This window comes from Podarcis pityusensis, assembly GCF_964106645.2.
Source record: "Podarcis pityusensis genome assembly, chromosome: 7".
Classification (NCBI taxonomy): Eukaryota; Metazoa; Chordata; class Lepidosauria; order Squamata; family Lacertidae; genus Podarcis; species Podarcis pityusensis.
In genome coordinates this window covers 64,289,595-64,308,230 of record NC_138031.1, presented here as the reverse complement: position 1 = coordinate 64,308,230, position 18,636 = coordinate 64,289,595, and the positions used below count along the sequence as shown (strand labels likewise).

At 40.6% G+C, this 18,636-nt stretch overlaps 1 protein-coding gene across 1 annotated transcript in view; it reads left to right on the top strand.

Annotated features, from left to right (window-relative positions):
- The window catches only part of BMP6 (bone morphogenetic protein 6), a 97,182-nt gene that overhangs the window by 47,515 nt on the left and 31,031 nt on the right, over positions 1 to 18,636 (top strand). The gene's annotated exons all lie outside the window — the stretch shown is intronic.

The following is an 18,636-nucleotide window of genomic DNA, read 5'->3' as shown; positions in this document are numbered from 1 at the left end:
GCGCACAGAAACGCCGTTTACCTTCCCGCCAGAGCGGTACCTATTTATCTACTTGCACTTCGTGCTTTCGAACTGCTAGGTTGGCAGGAGCAGGGACCGAGCAACGGGAGCTCACTTCGCCGCTGGGATTTGAACCGCCGACCTTCCAATCGGCAAGTCCTAGGCTCTGTGGTTTAACCCACAGTGCCACCCGCGTCCCTCAGTGTCACACATAACTCTCTGCAAATATCTCTCTCCTCCTCCCTCCATTGACTTTCTGAGACAGCTGCCGTACTCTCCCTAATGGTAGGGCCAGCCCTGGCAGATTCCTTTGTTTCTTCATCAGCATGATATTGTGTAATATCAAGGCAAGGTTTTTAATGTATAGATAGGTGGGGTTTCAAAATGTAGCCAGAAAGAGGTTTATTCATTGCAGCGATATAGAAGATTTTCATTAAGATAAGGAGACAGAAGCACCTTGCAAACTAACTTGTCTGATGTTGCAAGGACCTTTTGTAGGCAGTAGTCTGATGAATGAGGGAAGCTGAACAGGTGGTAGGCTGAACAGTGATATATAATACACCTACTGTCTGCCAGTTTACCTACCTCTTGCTAATTAATTAGTGATGGACATTTAGCATATCGCTTAATCCCCTTCCATAGTTCTCCTTCCATTCTAATTACTCCCTAAAGCAATGTTATCTGTTAATAATTTCCACCAAAGCAATGACAAAAGAGAAGAAATAATGAACGAATATGTGAAAACATCAAACTCCTGCTCCCACTGACATTAATTTAAAGAGGAAATTTTCAGTGTTTCTTAAAAAAAAAATCTCCAGTTTCCAAGAATATTGATCATTTAATTTGACAAATACTTAACACTTGCTGAACAGTTTGATCAAAGCTGTACAGTTTGCACAAATGGTTGAATGCCTACATTTAGTTTATCAGTAAGCAAACAGCAGGAACTTAAAAGTTTCTCTTTAATTTTGGCAGGATGTTTGTAATGCTTCGCTTAAAATAAAGAAAAGAAAGAGAAACACACAACCCTGTTTTGGAAAACAAAATGCTTTTAATGTTCTACTTGTGGAATTCCCCCAACCTGGACAGCTGGTCAGCGGCAGTTCTGCACACTCTCATCCCATAGCCCTCAATATTTACTTTTCATGAATTTATAAAAATACTACCACATGTAAACTTGCAATTTAATTTTACTTCAGTTGGGGTTATTTTGGCCAAGCCTTAAACCATAACAGAATTAGTCTGAGAATACCAAGTATGAAAACTTAGCAGTGAATTGCTTCTGGCCTAGGAACATAAAAAGTGTTCTGTAGGTTTTTTTCTGGAAAAGTATTTTTTTTAAATTATTTTTTAAAATTAAATATATAAATTGGAACAGAAAAATATTATTCCCTCTTGAATCCACTGCAACTTGTTAAATACTGCCTTGGAAGATCCTTTTCTAAACATTTTGATTCCAAAATCTCATTAAAGTCAGATTTATAGCCGGGTACCTTTTTTATGTTGGGCTGTATCCATCCCAATTAGTTAAGAAAACCTTAGGTGTCAACTATAAAAATTCTGAATGTGCAAACTGCTGCTCCCAAATGTTCAAGACACTCTAAGGAATATATAGACTTTTATGAAGCGTACAATTGAATACGCAGAGATTTCTGGCTTGTAAGTGTAAGGGTAAAAATATATGTGCCTATGAAACTTGAGAGGTTTGCTCACTATTTCTCATATTGGTGTGATGATGGAGGATCATTTCAGCGTGGAGGGCAAGCTTCTTCCAAGATTTTGGATGTACTCAGGATTAAATAACAGCACTTATTGTTTCAGTTTGTTTTATATACCTCAGAATGTGATGGCTGTTGACGCAGGTCAACATGGCTTAGGCCCAAGCTATCTGAAAGACATATGAACCTGCCTGGGATCATCAGGGAGGCCCTTCTCTCAGTCCCACCACCCTCACAAACATGCTGGGTGGGGATGCGAGAAAGGGCTTTCTTAGTGGTTGCTCCCAGACTCGGGAACTCCCTCCCTTCAGAAGCCAGACTGGCTCCCTCCTTGTTTTTTTGTTTTTTTTGTTTTTTGTTTTTTAATTGAGTTTCATAAACAAGAATAATGTTACACAAATAAGTATACCAAGTTTTCTCATGTCATATGTATATCACAAAAATAGCACAATAAATGTGGAAAAATATCTACAACATATGTTTCATAATTAGTGGTCAATGTATGGGTTCTTGGTTTATGAATTGGTTAAATAATTAGGAAGGAGGAAGAGGAGGAGGAGGAGGAGGAGGGGGAGTGGCGGATGGGGTGGTTATGCTTCTATTATTCTACTTAGTGTGTGTGAGGGGTTGTGTCAGTGTTACTTGTATGGGTTCTCTTACTATTCACTTGTATTTCCTTGGTGGTGAGAGAGGTTGGGTGTGGTTGGTTGTCTTTGGTTAGCTGTAGTGAGAATTGTTTTTGTGTGTCAGCGGGTGTGAGTGTGTATTTTTGAATCAGGTTAGCCAGATTGCGTCGTATGCTGTCGGCGGTTTCTTCTTGTCTTGTTGGGCTGTGTATGTGATAAATGGGAACCAAACTGGGGTGAAGGTGTCTTCTTCTGTTTGTTCCCATTGGTTAGTTTTTCTAATAAGGCTGTTCCCATACTATTTGATACCATTAGTCCAGCCTTACTCCTGACAGGTCTATCCAGTGTTGGCTCATTCCTTGTTGTTGACCTTCTGCTGGCAGGTGAAGGCTTTCTTGTTCCACCAGGATTTTGGGAATTAACCTTTATTGTAATTATTTGTAGGTTTTAAACAGATTTTATACATGTATATAGTTTTAATTCTAGTAATATTTATTTTTTTTAAAAAAAATAATCTTTTTTTTTAATAAGTTTTTATTGTTAAAGTAGTTCATCATTAATACACATATACAAGCATACAAACATACATTTCATACAATCCTTAAAAGTGTTCAAACATACTTACACTCAATCCCACAAATAATTCCTTTCCCCATCACCATCCACCACCCCTCACCCCACCTTTGTGTTTGACTTCCAATCTACTCAATTACAATTTCTTTCCACTTCTAATACTTTCTTTCACACACCTTTAGCCTAATTTCATACTTTTTTTCTATTACACATTGTTATCCATCTTATTTGATATTTCAGTATTTGAAACGGAACTTGTTTATTCTAATAGGAGTTCTGATTTTTCGATATGATTTTGCAAGTATCTTTTAAACACCTTCCAGTCCCTATCTATCTTTTCTTTTGAAATCCTTCCAATTTCTTCCATTGTTTTGGATATATTGTAATACTCCAATAATTTGGCAAGCCACTCTGTTTTTGTCGGTATTATACCACTTTTCCAGATAAGACCTTATATTTATACGCAACAGTAGCAGCAAGGCTATTGATTGCAAAAAACTGGAATAATCGTTTTTTTCAGTTTTAAGAGATTTTTTAAAAAATCTGTAAGCAACCTTGAATCCAGCCAGGGGAAAAGGCAGGGTATAAATAAATAGACGAATAATAACACCAGCCAGCCATTTTTTGTTAAGCATATGAGCCATATATCCCTAGTACCTGGTGTCCATTTAATTGTTTACAGCAGTGAACACGCACAGTGCATATAGAACCAGTACGTTGACCAGAAAACTAGGAGCTCCTAAGCGATCATATGTGGTCTGAAACATGGGGAGCATGGGGTGCATTTCTTCTTAAATGGCAGCCCTGGTAATAAGCATTTATACCAGGCATGGCCAAACTTGCTGTTTTGGGAGTACAATTCCCATCATCCCTGAACACTGGTCCTGTTAGCTAGGGATGATGGGAGTTGTAGTCCCAAAACATCTTGAGGGCCGAGGTTGCCTATGCCTGCTCTTGGGCTTGCTGATCAGAAGGTCGGTGGTTCGGATCCCTGCAACAGGGTGAGCTCCCGTTGCTCAGTCCCTGCTCCTTCCAACCTAGCAGTTCAAAAGCACTGGTCCTGTTATCTAGGGATGATGGGAGTTGTAGTCCCAAAACAGCTGGAGGGCCAAGTTTGGCCATGCCTGATTTATACAGTCAGCCGGTAACTGATGTGCATTTAACTTGTGCATGTTTAGCTTTACGCTCTTAGCAAAATAATTTTTAAAAGGGGGCGAGCGTCCGACTTTGGCAATCCCACCCGCCACTGCACACATTCTGTTTTGACTATACATGGTTTTTGGCTTTAGGTGCGGTCCCCGAAATGTAACCCCCGTGTAGGTTGCAGGCTTAGTGTACTTCAAAACAATTCATACTATAGCTCTGGTGGCTAGAATCTCATGACTACTGGTGATGGACTACATGGAATTGGCCGAAATGACTGGCAGAATCCGAGACCAGGGAGAAGAGTCGGTGGAAGAAGACTGGAAGAAATTTAAAGACTATCTACAGAAATATTGTAAAATTAATGAATGTTAGAATGATGTTAGAATGAAGTTAAGTGGTTTAAGCAGCAATGCTATAAAGACGTATGTAAAAATGGACAGTTAACAGGTGAAAATCCAAAGTTATAGTATATTAAGTTAAAGGACTAAGAGAAAATAAAGAAAAGAAATTGCTGAATTAACTAATTGAATTGGAATACAAAAAAGGGAGGTATGAGGAGGTCAGGGAAGTAAGGAAATGAATGTAAGGCATGGAAGACTGATGTATTTTTAAGTGTTTTTTATTCTCTCCCCCCCCCCCCTGTATTTTGTATTTTGTATTTTTCTTGTATTTTTACTTTGGTCTTTTTTTTTCTCTCCTTTTCTTTACTTATGTAATTCTTCTTTTTGAAATCTTAATAAATATCATTAAAAAAAAAAAAAAAAGAATCTCATGACTACTGCTGGGCAGTAAATTTTCCTGTATCTCGTGAGCTTTCTCAGGACATCATACATGCCTTTGCAGCACTAGAAAATGTGTGATGTTGAGCAATTGAGTTACCAGAACAGAACTGGTTGGAGGCTAGAAATTTTTAGTGAAGGGGGAACTTTGCAGGGGGCAAAGTTCTTCTGACACACATTAATCTTTTGTTGTTGTTGTTGTTGCTTGGAGCCATGTCCTGAATTAGTTCTCTAGTTTTAAATGTTTGTACCCACACATTCCCATGAAGGTGATGGTGTGTACTGTGCAATCAATGGTCTCTGTCCGGTTTCAAGGAGAACTGCCAACATGGTCAAGAAACCACTGTTCCTGGGAAGTTTTGTTGCCAGTCTAAGCAGGAGGATCGTGGTCTAAATGAGAATAGAAAAAGAATGAAGCTGTGAATCAAAAAAAGCATGTAGAATTGTCAAAGGAGCAGTATGGAGAAGCTGTCCCTACGTCACCCTGATTTGTGTGTGATTAGGTAATTCCACATGTAGGTGGGTGAGTTGGGGGGGGGGAGGCATAGGACTGCCAACTTAAGTAGTTTTCCTGTCTAATTATATCCAAGCAGTCACTTAGATTTGGATTAAATGTCGGCCTGTAGTAATAAATAAGAATAATTTGCCCTAGCACCCAGAGGAGGATGCTATAATCAAAAGCACTGGAAATGATTTTTTTAAAACATTGCTAGTTCAATTTGTACATTGTGCTAAATATGTGATATGTTTATTATTTTATTATATCATTGTCCTGTTGTTTTCTTTAATAAAAAAATGCATTCCAAACCACCCTGAGATAAATATTATGAAAGGTACTATATAAAACACCTTAAATAAATTAACGAATAAAATGGATTGTGGAAAAATGACCTCTCCACTTCTTTGTTGCAAATGCAACAAAGTAAACTATGATATGATTATTGAGATGAAGAAACGGGGTTGTTGAAAATGACTCAAACATCTATTAAAACTTCAGTATACAGTGGTACCTCGGGTTACATACGCTTCAGGTTACAGACTCCGCTAACCCAGAAATAGTGCTTCAGGTTAAGAACTTTGCTTCAGGATAAGAACAGAAATCGTGCTCCGGCAGTGTGGTGGCAGCAGGAGGCCCCATTAGCTAAAGTGGTGCTTCAGGTTAAGAACAGTTTCAGGTTAAGTACGGACCTCCGGAATGAATTAAGTACTTAACCCGAGGTACCACTGTACACTGTATATTTTTTGGGGGGGGGGGGCGGACGGACAGAGAGACAGCTAGCCATTTTTCTGATTTCTTGGGGGAAGCAATATATTTTAAGCATGTATTTATTCTCTGTTTTAATGCTTGTTTAATATGTGTTCAGGGTAGGTAATTTATTAATATGTGTTCACTCTTAAAATATTACCTGCCATAAATACTTGAGAAGGGAGTGTGTCTGAATTTCAAATATGGCAGGATGCCAAGGTAGAGTACTGGTTAAATTGTTGGAGAATGACCTGGGAGACCTGGGTGCAAATGTGTACTCAGCCATGAAGCTCACTGGGTGACCTTGGGCCAGTCGCATACTCTCAGCCAAACCTACCTCATGAGATTTTTCTGGAAGACAGAAAGAAAGGGAGCAATCCATGCCTCACTGAACTTCTTGGAAGAAGGGCAGGATAAAAATGCCACAAATAAATATGGTTCTGCTTTGTGAATAATCTTCCCCCGACCCCCTAAAATCATTGTGAAGGATAATCCAAAACAAGAAACATATGGCCTCAGGCAGTGGCTTGTCTGCTCCTAGTTCCCTGAGTGCTTGATGCTCCCAAGAGTGCCCTGCAATGAAAATTTCATTTCTCTTGGCTTCAGGTGTCTAGGTGATCATGTGGTAAGTACAAGCATTGCTGAAACAATTTGGTCATGCATGTTAACCCTAGAGAAGTTCTCGAATCAAGTTAAGATAGCCGTCCTGCATCAAAAAAACCAATGATTTGAGCCATTGTAAGAATAATTTAGGACGCGGGTTGCGCTGTGGTCTAAACCACTGAGCCTAGGGCTTGCTGATTGGAAGGTCGGCAACTCGAATCCCTGCGACGGGGTGATCTCCCGTTGCTCGGTCCCTGCTCGTGCCAACCTAGCAGTTTGAAAGCACCCCAGTGCAAGTAGATAAGTAGGTACCGCTCTGGCAGGAAGGTAAACGGCGTTTCCGTGTGCTTCTCTGGTTTTGCCAGAAGCGGCTTAGTCCTGCTGGCCACATGACCTGGAAAAACTGTTTGCGGACAAACGCCGGCTCCCTCAGCCAGTAAAGTGAGATGAGCACCTGCAACCCCAGAGTAGTTCGCGACTGGACTTAACTGTCAGGGGTCCTTTACCTTTACCTTTATAAAGAATAATTTAGAACTGACAAGGCAGTGGTTATCCTCTTGTCTTTTGCTGTCCCCAGCAAAACATCAGTGTGTTGAATTGAGTCCTCAGAATCAATGCAAAGTTTCCAACTTAGAAAGGCAAGGCAGCTGGTCTTCACTTAGAGCATGGAAGGGGAACCTCTGGTACACAGGCCACACTTGGCTCACCTGGTATTCGAATTTGGTGCATGGCTGCCAGTGCCTAATCAGGAACCTTAAGAGTACACTCCTGATTATTCATTGGCAAGGGGAAGCAGGCTTTGACTCTGCCCTGTATTGGCTGATGGGTGCTAGAGTGAAAGCCTGTCAGAACAGCTGCATTAGAGCTTTATCTAGCTGTTAATCCACTTTTCCTCCATTTACATGAGACCGGAGTAGTAATTCACACTCATATGTAATTGTATCTGTATATGAGGAGCAGCTTAAGTCTTCCCTGTTCATTACCAGTAGGTGTTCCCTTTTGTGTTTTCCCCAGCTTCTAATTGGTTGATTCTGTTATGCCAATTAAGTACTGACAGGGCATGCACACAGATAGTCGAATGCTTCATCTCACTATAACTGGTAAATGGCTGCTGACCTCATACAAATGTGCCTTTCCTTTTTTGGACCCAGCTAACCTCATGCATAGAACACATTTCATCATGCAGTTGAGCAAGCAGGGAGTGCAAAGGAAGCGTTTAGAAACTGGGTTTTTAGAGGAATGTGTTAAAAGCTGGAATTTCAGGAAATGAATAACATGCCCCTCTCACCTTTGCAATTAATTCTGGGGCTATGTAGTTATATTATAACTAATATAAATAGTTATATTATCAGCACATTAAAAAGAAGAACCTGGGCAGGGATATTGGATGTGAACCATCCTTGTCAGTACTGATAAACTTCAGTTTGCAAATGCATACGAGAGTTTATTTGTTTTACTTGCAAAGAATCTTCTTAATGCTGTGGTTGAATCAGTTTGGTCTAGGGCAGATGAAATATCTGACTGCTTTGGAAACTTGTTTTGAAGGTGGTGTTTGGAAATTGAATGCTCTTCTTAAGAACAGTTGCAAGTTTAAGAGTTATCAGTAAGTTTGTAAGGCCAGGTTTTTTTTTAAAAAAAAGGCTCACAGTGTATGAATATTTCAGCGAGCTGTTGATTTCCTTGTTGAGTCATGTTAATAAGCATGGCTAACCACCGATGAAAGAGTGATGAAGACTAAATGAAAGGAGTCTGGTAATATTGTGGGGAAAGCATTTGAAAACATACACGCCGTCGGCATTCCACAATCTGAGCTAATTGTAAAAACATTTGCTGAAAGCTCCGAGTTACCATCTTTTCCCTATAAAACAATAAGCTTTCAACATTTCAAAACACAATATGGAGGGAACAGGGAAGTTACCATCCACAGAGATTCCTATGGTAAGAAGCATAAATAGCTCTAGTTTACTGTCCTGGGCCAAGAAGACTCTTGGGGAGATATAGTACCTCTCTCGTGGTATCTAGCTTTTATGTTGCATAGATAGAGCCTATGCTTAGCTCTCTTTAAAATGACCAAGGAATTGCCTTGGAGCTGATAGCCCACGGTTCCAAACAAGTAGTCACAAAAATCTGATCCCTATACTCAGTGTCTTTGCTCACAGCTCACTACCTCAAATGTCAAATACAGTTTCTAAAATACAGTTTTGTTTGAGATCTTGAAACGGCTTGCATTTACATCTCCCATGCTTGAGAGAGGCTGTCCAGTACCATGCTGCTGTGTTATGTGGTGCAAGATGTAGTCTTCAACTTCTTCAGACCTGGGACCCAGCTTTAACCCAAACATGCATTTTTGGACCTGTTTTTTCATCCCACCGCATATATCTGCATGGTGGTCATGCTGCTGTTGCGACCCACCTTAGATCAGACCTTGACGTGGTAGAGGGTTCCTCAACGGACCAGTTGAAGACCTATGATCGAATGAAAGGCTTGCAAAGTCAAACACAGCAATAGCACTGAGATTAGTCCTAGTTTCTAGGACGCTTGTTTTGGTAAAACAGCATTTCTAGTGCTGACACTGACCAAAGAGTCATCGATGTTGTAAGTCAGTCTCCTCTTTGCTGAGCGAAGGTTGTGCCTCATAAGCCATGATCTAGCGTGTGAACACAAAGCTCTGTACAAGTTGGGCCTCCCTCATTTATATTAGTGCCAAGGAATGCTTCACTTGGTGCTCATTACAAGTTCACAGCATTCCTAGACACGAAAATGGGGTTGGGAGAGAAGCCCCTGCTTACATGAAGCTTTGAGCTACTCCTTTTTTATTTATTTTTATAATAATTTATTAGTTTTCAATTACAGTCCACTAATAGCCTCATTATAACAATGCCAATTTATAAATACAGTTATTAATACCAGTCATTCAAATACTGAAATATATAATTTAGTTAAAGTGGCCCCGTGCGTGCTAGATTTGATGATTTTCTTTATTTCTGCATTCCAGAATCTTACTAGTTTCAATTACATTCCGGTCATAATAATAATCCCTTTAACAACAACTACAATTAATAACTTCTATTCGTGTTGACACATTAAATGATTTATAAAACTTCAAGTGAGGAACTCAAACTATATCCTTGTTCTTTCTGTGTGTGGCAATTATTCTGCCCATGGAGTTTCTTCCTGTTCTTGTAAGAGGTCTTTCTTTTCCCCGATTGTTGCTATTATCCACCATGCCTTGGGTGGAGCTGATATCCCATTGTTGTTCCATAAATTTCTCCATTGTTCCGTCCTGTGCTTCATTGTTTTTGCACTGATAACTTTAACAACAGCTGCAAAAGTCGCTTTTCCCCAGTAAATAAACTGTTGTCACCATTTTTCCTCTCAGCCTGGGAAGAAGAGCGGTCTGTTGAACTGCAGATGACTCAATAAAGAACCTCATTAGTTCCTTGGCAGCTTCCAAACTTCTTTAATCCTTCCTTCCAGCTGAAGATATATGACCAATTATCCTTCCAATTAAATTCCAAGTCCTCTTAGCATTATTCAGTTCACTTCATAGATAATAAAGGATGGGGAAGACTCACCTCTAAGTTTCCATTGTAAACCTTTCGCAAAATAGAGCTTCCCTCCCTTCCCCCCCTTTTTTACATACACAGTTCCATTTGATGTTATATTCCATATTTATAATCCAATTTCTTCCATCCTCACTTGTACAAATATAATTTGAACTAACATTCAGAGGAGGGTTGCCGAATCATAAATGTAGAGAATAGAACTCCCCCCCACATCTTTTGCACCAAATGAAGTCTTATCTCAAATTCAAACCTTAAAGTCCTTAAAGTTGGTTTGTTCCACAGTTCATCTCTTCTAGCACGTGCCAATACTTTAGTCCAATTAATCTCTAATTAACCGGAGAACCTCTGCTTCTTAATGACGGCGTTGGAGGATTTTCAGCAGGCAAAGTGCTTTTGCACTCAGCACGTCCCTGCCCCCCCCCCGCATTACTTGCTGGAAGAGCCAGGTACAGAGACAAACTGCGGGTGAAGCCTGTTCCCGCTGTCTCTGGGGAGAATTTGCAAGGATGATTTACCCTCAATCATCCTTGTTTTTCCTTTGCCAACGATCTCCCGCTGTCGTAGGGGCTGCCTCTATTAAGGCAGAGCAGAACTGGATGCCTACAGCTTTGAGCTGCTCCTGGTGACCTGATTATCAAGCATTTGCTTGTTAAGTGCTTTACACAGAGGTTGGATGTTCAATGAGTTTGTCTGCAGGGAGTTTATCTTATAATGAGTCTTTATGTGTCTTCTTGCTAATCCTTTGTTCATCCCACACTTTTCTGTGTGTTTCCCTATCATTTTCCTGACTCCGTGAATTTGTTGTGCTCGGGTGACAGAGCGCTTTAAGCCATTTTAATCGTGGGATTCTGAATTTCTAGTTTGCTTCGGAATCCTTCCTGCAAAATGCTGACAGTCTGGAGGCGACTTTTGTCCAGAGTTTGATTTCAGACTGAAATCTCTTTTTATTTCTTTCATATCTGTTCTCTATAACTCTCATATATAGGGAAAGTTTTCCACGCAGGGATTCTTAAAAAATGTCAGCTATTTTGTTCAGCACCATTTCCCACAACCCAGAAGATGAAACCCAAGTTCAGAAGCTGACTTGTTCCCCTCTTTGGTAGACTCAGTATCACAAATGAGTTCATTGTGCTATTATCTCTTAACAATGTATAGTTCATAACTGATAGCATATTTTGGAGGGTTGTGAAATCATGCAATGACATACAGGTATGAGAAAAGACCTCCCTCTATTCATGCCATGCAGATTGTTATCAGGGCGGCAATTCGCCCTGGTGACAGGTGGTATCTCATTAGAATTCCACGTATAATGGAATATTTATAGCATTCTGATTCCTTAAGCATTCTCTCGCTGGAGGCCTTCCTTGTTTTTAAATACTTCAAAATGCATGGAAGCACTAAGGAGCATGGATATCAGTGCTCTGTTATGTACATCCCATTACAATCTTTTCAGAAGAGCCTGCCACTTAATTGTACTGAATGTTTAAGGTATCAAGAACATTTTTTGGCTCACATCTTTCGATCACTGGAATGCTGTACCTCCAGAGGTTTGGCAAAGCCTGAACCACAACAGATTACTTTTAACTGAGCAGTCATATAGTAGTTGGGGATAGTTAATTTGCTTGTAAGTAGCTGTTTTCCTGCCAGTTGAACAACTTATTTTCCACTTTGTAGTATCTTCCCCCCCCCCCTTTTCTTTTTTAAATGCTAAATACCCTTGGAACTTGAGAAACAGAGCGAGTTTATGTAATATAACCTAATGAACTATTTTAGGATAGAAAGGCTAGACCAAAGAAGTAGAATAGAAATGGAAGAATGCTGACATGTTGAAAATAAAATGATTTTACCCAGCGGTGACGACTGGAAAGCACATTTTCTTCTCCAAATTCCTCTTTAAAAGCATAGGCAGACCTCCATGGATATAGTTGTTGCTTTAAAAAAAAAAATCAAAGCTTGAAGTTCATTCTTTTTGATTATATTAAAGTAGCATAAAATAGCCAAAAAATCTGTGGTCTAGACTAGTTTGTTCTGCTAATTTTTCCTTGGGTATTTAAAAACCACAAGGATTTGGAATGGCTCAGAAATGGCTGTTTGTTTATACACCTACTCATTGGAGGCTTCAAATTTTTGTTCTCCGTTTCAAATCTTGTTAATATAAATGTGAGTATGAAATTACAGAATAAGTGTTTTGTGCCTAAATAGGAAACATTTGTAATGTGATATGCCTTGTATTATTTACAGCCCTGAGGGGCTTTTCATATTAACATGCTCTGGGAGAGTGCAATTACGATACAGCGAACTTTTTCCAAGAGTAGATTATCACTGTCCTCCAGCAGCAAAAGCATATTTCGAATGTTTCCAGAGCATTTCAGGACTGATGCTTCTAACAGTGACTGGTGTTGACATAAATTCCATTTTGCAATAAGTTCATTTCCTGCAGTGTTAGCTATGAAATGTTTGCTGTTACATGTGTTGAATATTGACTGTGGGCACTCAGTGCCTTTTTTTTATAGAGACCTTTTCATAATGTATTAAAGCCATGGATCTGCTCTAAATCAACGAGGTTTTACAAATATAGTGCATTTCACTTAGCAAAATCAAACCAACCAACAGGCTCTTAACTTTCCTGGGAAACTTCTGACTGACCATTGTTAGAAACTGGACTTGGTGAACCCCTTTGTTGTTTAGTCATTTAGTTGTGTCCGGCTCTTCGTGACCCCATGGGCCAGAGCACGCCAGGCACTCCTGTCTTCCACTGCCTCCCGCAGTTTGGTCAAACTCATGCTGGTAGCTTTGAGAACACTGTCCAACCATCTCGTCCTCTGCCGTCCCCTTCTCCTTGTGCCCTCCATCTTTCCCAACATCAGGGTCTTTTCCGGGGAGTCTTCTCTTCTCATGAGGTGGCCAAAGTATTGGAGCCTCAGCTTCAGGATCTGTCCTTCCAGTGAGCACTCAGGGCTGATTTCCTTAAGAATGGATAGGTTTGATCTTCTTGCAGTCCATGGGACTCTCAAGAGTCTCCTCCGGCACCATAACTCAAAAGCATCAATTGTTCGGCGATCAGCCTTCTTTATGGTCCAGCTCTCACTTCCATACATCACTATTGGGAAAACCATAGCTTTAACTATACGGGCCTTTGTTGGGAAGGTGATGTCTCTGCTTTTTAAGATGCTGTCTAGGTGAACCCCTCGGTCTGGTTTAGTAGAGCTTTGCTTATGAATGATTTGTTCTTACTGCAAGGTTCCAAGTGTCCTTTATTGTATTGCTATGCTATTTGTTCAGAGCTACTTGAATATGGTTTCTGGGCAGTCCTGCCTGCAAGTAGCTTAGCTCAGGGGTGGCACAGCCCTTTTTGCCACCCGAGGCAAAAGGTGCTGCCCTGCACTATGTGCCGCCCTCCACTCTCCCCCCATTGCCAGCCCCACTGAAGCCCCGCATACTGGGGTTATGCTGCTGCAGGTTCCAGGTTCCGGTGAGATGTTGTGGGATCTTGCAGGACTCTCGTGCGATGTCATGGGGCTCTTGCACGATCTTCTTGGAATCCAGAAGCTCTGCCTCATGGCTTAGCCTTGGCTTAGCTGCACCAGTAAGCTAACCTGACATTCTCCAATTAATTTTGCATACTGATATTATTCAAATCCATACCCTATGCAAAAGCTTTTGAGTTTAATCTTCTGAGTTCTGAATGGAAATAAGGGGGTGGGGGTAGAATTCAGTGTCTGTAAGACCTGGCATGACTTGGCAAGAGATCCGCTCCACTTAACAGTGAGGAGGAGTTGCAGTGGACCACGTGGCCACCAACTCTCCTCTGGGGGTGGGGGACAGATTCCCGCGTCACCCAGAGGCTCCCAGCCACGCCATCACCCAGCCTTCCAATCCACTGGCTGGGGAGGCGTGGCCAGGCCCCATTTAAACAGAGGCACAAGCCTAAAGCAATAACGCTCACATTCTGTAACCAATAAAGTTGTGGCCAAAATTTGCCCAGTAACATTAACCTAATATCCGTGTCCTTGTGTCTCATTCATTGACGAGGGGGTGGTTTCGGGGTCTCGATGCGCAACTGATTTTGCCTCTGTCTCATATTTTGTTAAGCTGGTCTATCCATCTGTACTACTGTGTCAGAATTAAGCCAACTCTTTTGACTCTTCAGATCTCGTTTGTTCATATTTCAGCTGCTGTCCCCTCCCACTGGAACAATATTTTGCGCTAGCTTTCCTCCCAGGATTGTTGGTTAATTCCCAGTGTATTGTTTCCCTGACTTTTGCACCCTCCTGTTTAAAATGACAGCAAGTTTTCATGCAGAAATGGAAGCTACATATTTTAAGAGTAAGACTATCTGCAACTGAACTGCAGCATCCAATCTCTTTATCAGATGGACAGAGGCATTCCAAGTATGTTCTAAACCATCAGGGGATATTAATTTTAAAACCGTATGTGTAGAGAGAGAATTTAGAAACTGGGTTTAAAAAAACCCGAACCCTCTGTGCAGATGGTCAGAGCTTGCCCTGCAACGTTCAGGTTCATAACCATTTATCTCAGATTTGCTGATCTGGAATTACCATTACCTCCTGCTTTTCTACTCATCATCAGTAAAGGGGAGTAGAATCTCCCAGTGATGTTACTGTGCAATGTAAACTGCGCGGCAGAATCATTGAATTTGTATCTGTTGTCATCAACTGAATTGATCATTCATTTTCACCTGCAACATTAAATGAATTCTAAACACCATTTCCAGAAGGAAAGTGGCAGGTAGAGAAATAACTCTAACATTTATATATTGCACCGTTTCTGTTGTTACCAAAGATACATTGGTGTGTACTAATTAGGGTTTCCATTCCCCTCTCCCCCGCCTTGCAAGACAACTGGCCAGTGGAAATTTGACAGGTGTAGCTTTGACCAGCATTGGATTTCCATACTGTTAAAAGCTGTGGTTGTATCCAGCTTATTGTACGGCTGTAAGAGACATAGGAGCCCTGTCACAGAAGGCAACAATAAAATGGATTCCAGCACTTCTAGGTCAGGCCAACATGGGTATTCTAGTCTTGATTGTTATTAATGCAGGTAGTGGCATAAGCCTGTGTAAGACGTGAGGCAAGAACTTGTTCCCAGTAGACCCTGATAGGTACAGGGAGCATGTGAATCTGTGGTCCACTTACAAGCTCTTAGCTGGTAATGGCTCATGGACGTCTGCTTAGCTAGAAACACCTATTAGTGTATATCAGCTGTTACAACAGGTAGATGTTAAAGTTATTAGCCACTGATCAAGGTGCTGCTAGATAAGGAGTAGTCCAGATGTTTCTGAACTACAGTTCCAAGTCAGGGGTGATGGGAGTTGTAGCTCAACAACATCTGGAAGGTGTTCACTATGGAAAGGTGGCGTACCAAAGAAAAGAGAGATGTATGGTATATACAGTGGTACCTCGGGTTACATACGCTTCAGGTTACATACGTTTCAGGTTACACACTCTGTTAACCTAGAAGTAGTGCTTCAGGTTAAGAACTTTGCTTCAGGATGAGAACAGAAATCGGGCTCCGGCAGCGTGGCAGCAGCAGGAGGCCCCATTAGCTAAAGTGGTGCTTCAGGTTAAGAACAGTTTCAGGTTAAGTACGGACCTCCGGAACGAATTAAGTACTTAACCCGAGGTACCACTGTATAGCATCAGCAGTTGGAGGCAAGTGTCAGGTATTCTTTGAAATCATGGGAATTTGAGAAATAATTCGTCATATTTATTAATAGAAGCAGCCACTGAACACCGTCATGTTCTTCTACGTTAGGAGAATGTTGGCCAAGCATATCTAAGAAAAGCGTAGCCCCACACTGCTTGATTGCCTCATCCCTCCCTACATGCCATTGGTTTGTAAAATTAAGAGGTGTACAGAGATACATTTGGTTATAACTTAGTATTGGTTTCCATAAGCTAGCATTCAGACCTGCCTGAACCAAATCACATTGCAGGTTGGTGGGGAAAGACTGGAAGGTAGAATGAGAAAGGACCCTCTCCTTAACATGGCTGCTTTTCATTTTTGCGCACACAGTCTGTTCTTTCAATAATAAGGTCACTTATTGCAGTGTAACATGAGAACAGTGCAAGCTGGTTATGTCCTGGAAATGAACAGAAGGGGGTTTTGCCTGTCCAAGTCTGCCAAGGTTTGTAAGAAGCCGGATCTTTTAATAAAAAGAAAATTTGCAAAACAAAGTATTTAGACAGAAAGAAGTGCATAGGGAACAGCACCACCGTACACATGTTTACTGGTATGGAGTTGCAGCCAGTGTCAGCTTTCTGAAATGTGTTTTGTTGTAGAGAATAGCATGAAAATGGAAGAGAACATGAAACTTATAAGTGTATTATGGTGGGTGACATAAAGCAAAACCCAGAATAATATGAGTTTACCTGCTTGGTTTAAGCTATCTTGTGCTGTGTTGTAGCCAAGCTCGGTAAGACGCATTGCCTTAGATTTTGGCTTTCCTTGGTAAATAATGGCCTGATATGATAAGCAATGAAGTATGATTGGCAGGATTAGTCTTAAGTATTTGAGTGACTGCAGTGGAGTACTTCCAACTAGGGATGGACAAATCCATCCCAGCCTGTTCTCTCCAATTTCTGTATGTGGACACGTTAAAGTACAGTACATCCCACCCTGTTCATGTGTGGCTTTTCTAGGCTAATTCTGGGGAAATCCTTAAGAGCCTGTGCATAAGAAGTGTCACAAAAACAACAGCAAAAATAAGGAGTACTTAGGAGATTATGAGATGTACTCGGAGCTTGGTCTCTTTCTTTTTCTTCCTGTAATATTGTGAAGCTGCTTGGAGGTGCTGGAAGAGGCTGCACATGGTTTGCTGTGAAATTGTAGGTCTAAAGGGCCATTGAATACACAGAAACATAGCTTATTTGGTCCTGAGAGCTGGTTTGATGGGACAGGTGGTGGGTAGATACACTGTAAAAACCAACCTGGATCAAAAATAGGAATTTGGATATAATATAGAGCTTGGCTGATTGGGAGAAATTATGGAACAATACAATTAAATTTTCAGCATGCTATTCAATTAGAGAAAATATACTAAAGATGGTTTTTAGGTGGTACCCAACACCCAGCAAATTGGGAAAGATAAACTAAAGAAGATTCAACCGATGCTGGAAATATATGCATACATAAGGTATGTTAATCCACATGTGGTGGTAGTGCAAAAGGGCAAAAGAATTTTTGAGGATGATCCATGAAGAACTTAAGAAGATGCTCCAATGTTAATCTCCCCCCAAACCAGAAGCATTCCTGCTAGCCATAGTAGGACAGAAAATCCCAAACGAAACAAAAAAACTATTCTTCTATGTAACAGCAGTGGAAAGGATAACATATGCGAAAATGCGAAAAGAAAGGGTGATCCTGGCAAAAGATCAGTGGCTGTTCAAACTAATAGAATTTATAGAATTAGCCAATATGATGGCCATAATAAGAAACATGGACAAGAAAATAATAATAAGTGAGTGGGTATTACTAGAAAGATATTTTAAAAAGAGCGGAGTAGTGTTAAATAAACAAGCAGGAATAGATTTATGAATACCAGTTAAAAAAGGGTAAAAAGATATGTACGGGGGGGGGGGAGAAAAAAGGGAGGGAATACAAACCAAGGAGATGGCAGCAAAATTAGATGAAAATCTAGGATGTCAAGGAAAGATAGGCTGGGAAGTCTTCACATGATAGATGTCGGGACCTGACATCTTTCCGCAAGGCCTGCAAGACAGAGTTGTTCCACCAGGCCTTTGGTCAGGGCCCAGCCTGACTCCCTCCTCTGGCAACCTGCACAGAACTTTGCTTAACGGTTGCCATTAAATTGATTTTAATTAATTTTTATAATGAAATGTTTTAGAATGTTGGATTATTTGATTGTTTGATTATTTGTTTGTTGTTAGCCGCCCTGAGCCTGGCTTTGGCTGGGGAGGGCGGGATATAAATAAAATTTATTATTATTATTATTATTATTATTATGTTTTATGGTTGTAATAGATAATTACTGTTCTATTAGATGTTCTATTAAATGTTTAAAAGAGGTGATAAAGAAAAACTAGAATAGCACAGAAAAAAAATGAATGTATGTAATGGAAAAATTCAACAACAACAACACAAAACAAAATTCGTTGTCATTCCTCTACCCTCCAGCATACAGGTCTTATAGCTGCTAGCAGAAAAGCAGTGTTCCAGCTGTTTGATTTTAGGAGTAGAGTGTGTAGTTTTCGTGCAGCTTTAAGTGTTGCAGGGAGGGAGTTGCACCAACAATACTTAAAACTTCGAGAGCAAGAGTTACTCATGCTATACTTTTCAAGAACACCTATTAATTTTGCCACATTAGTAATGCATCCCCGTTATCGAAGACCTATTGAT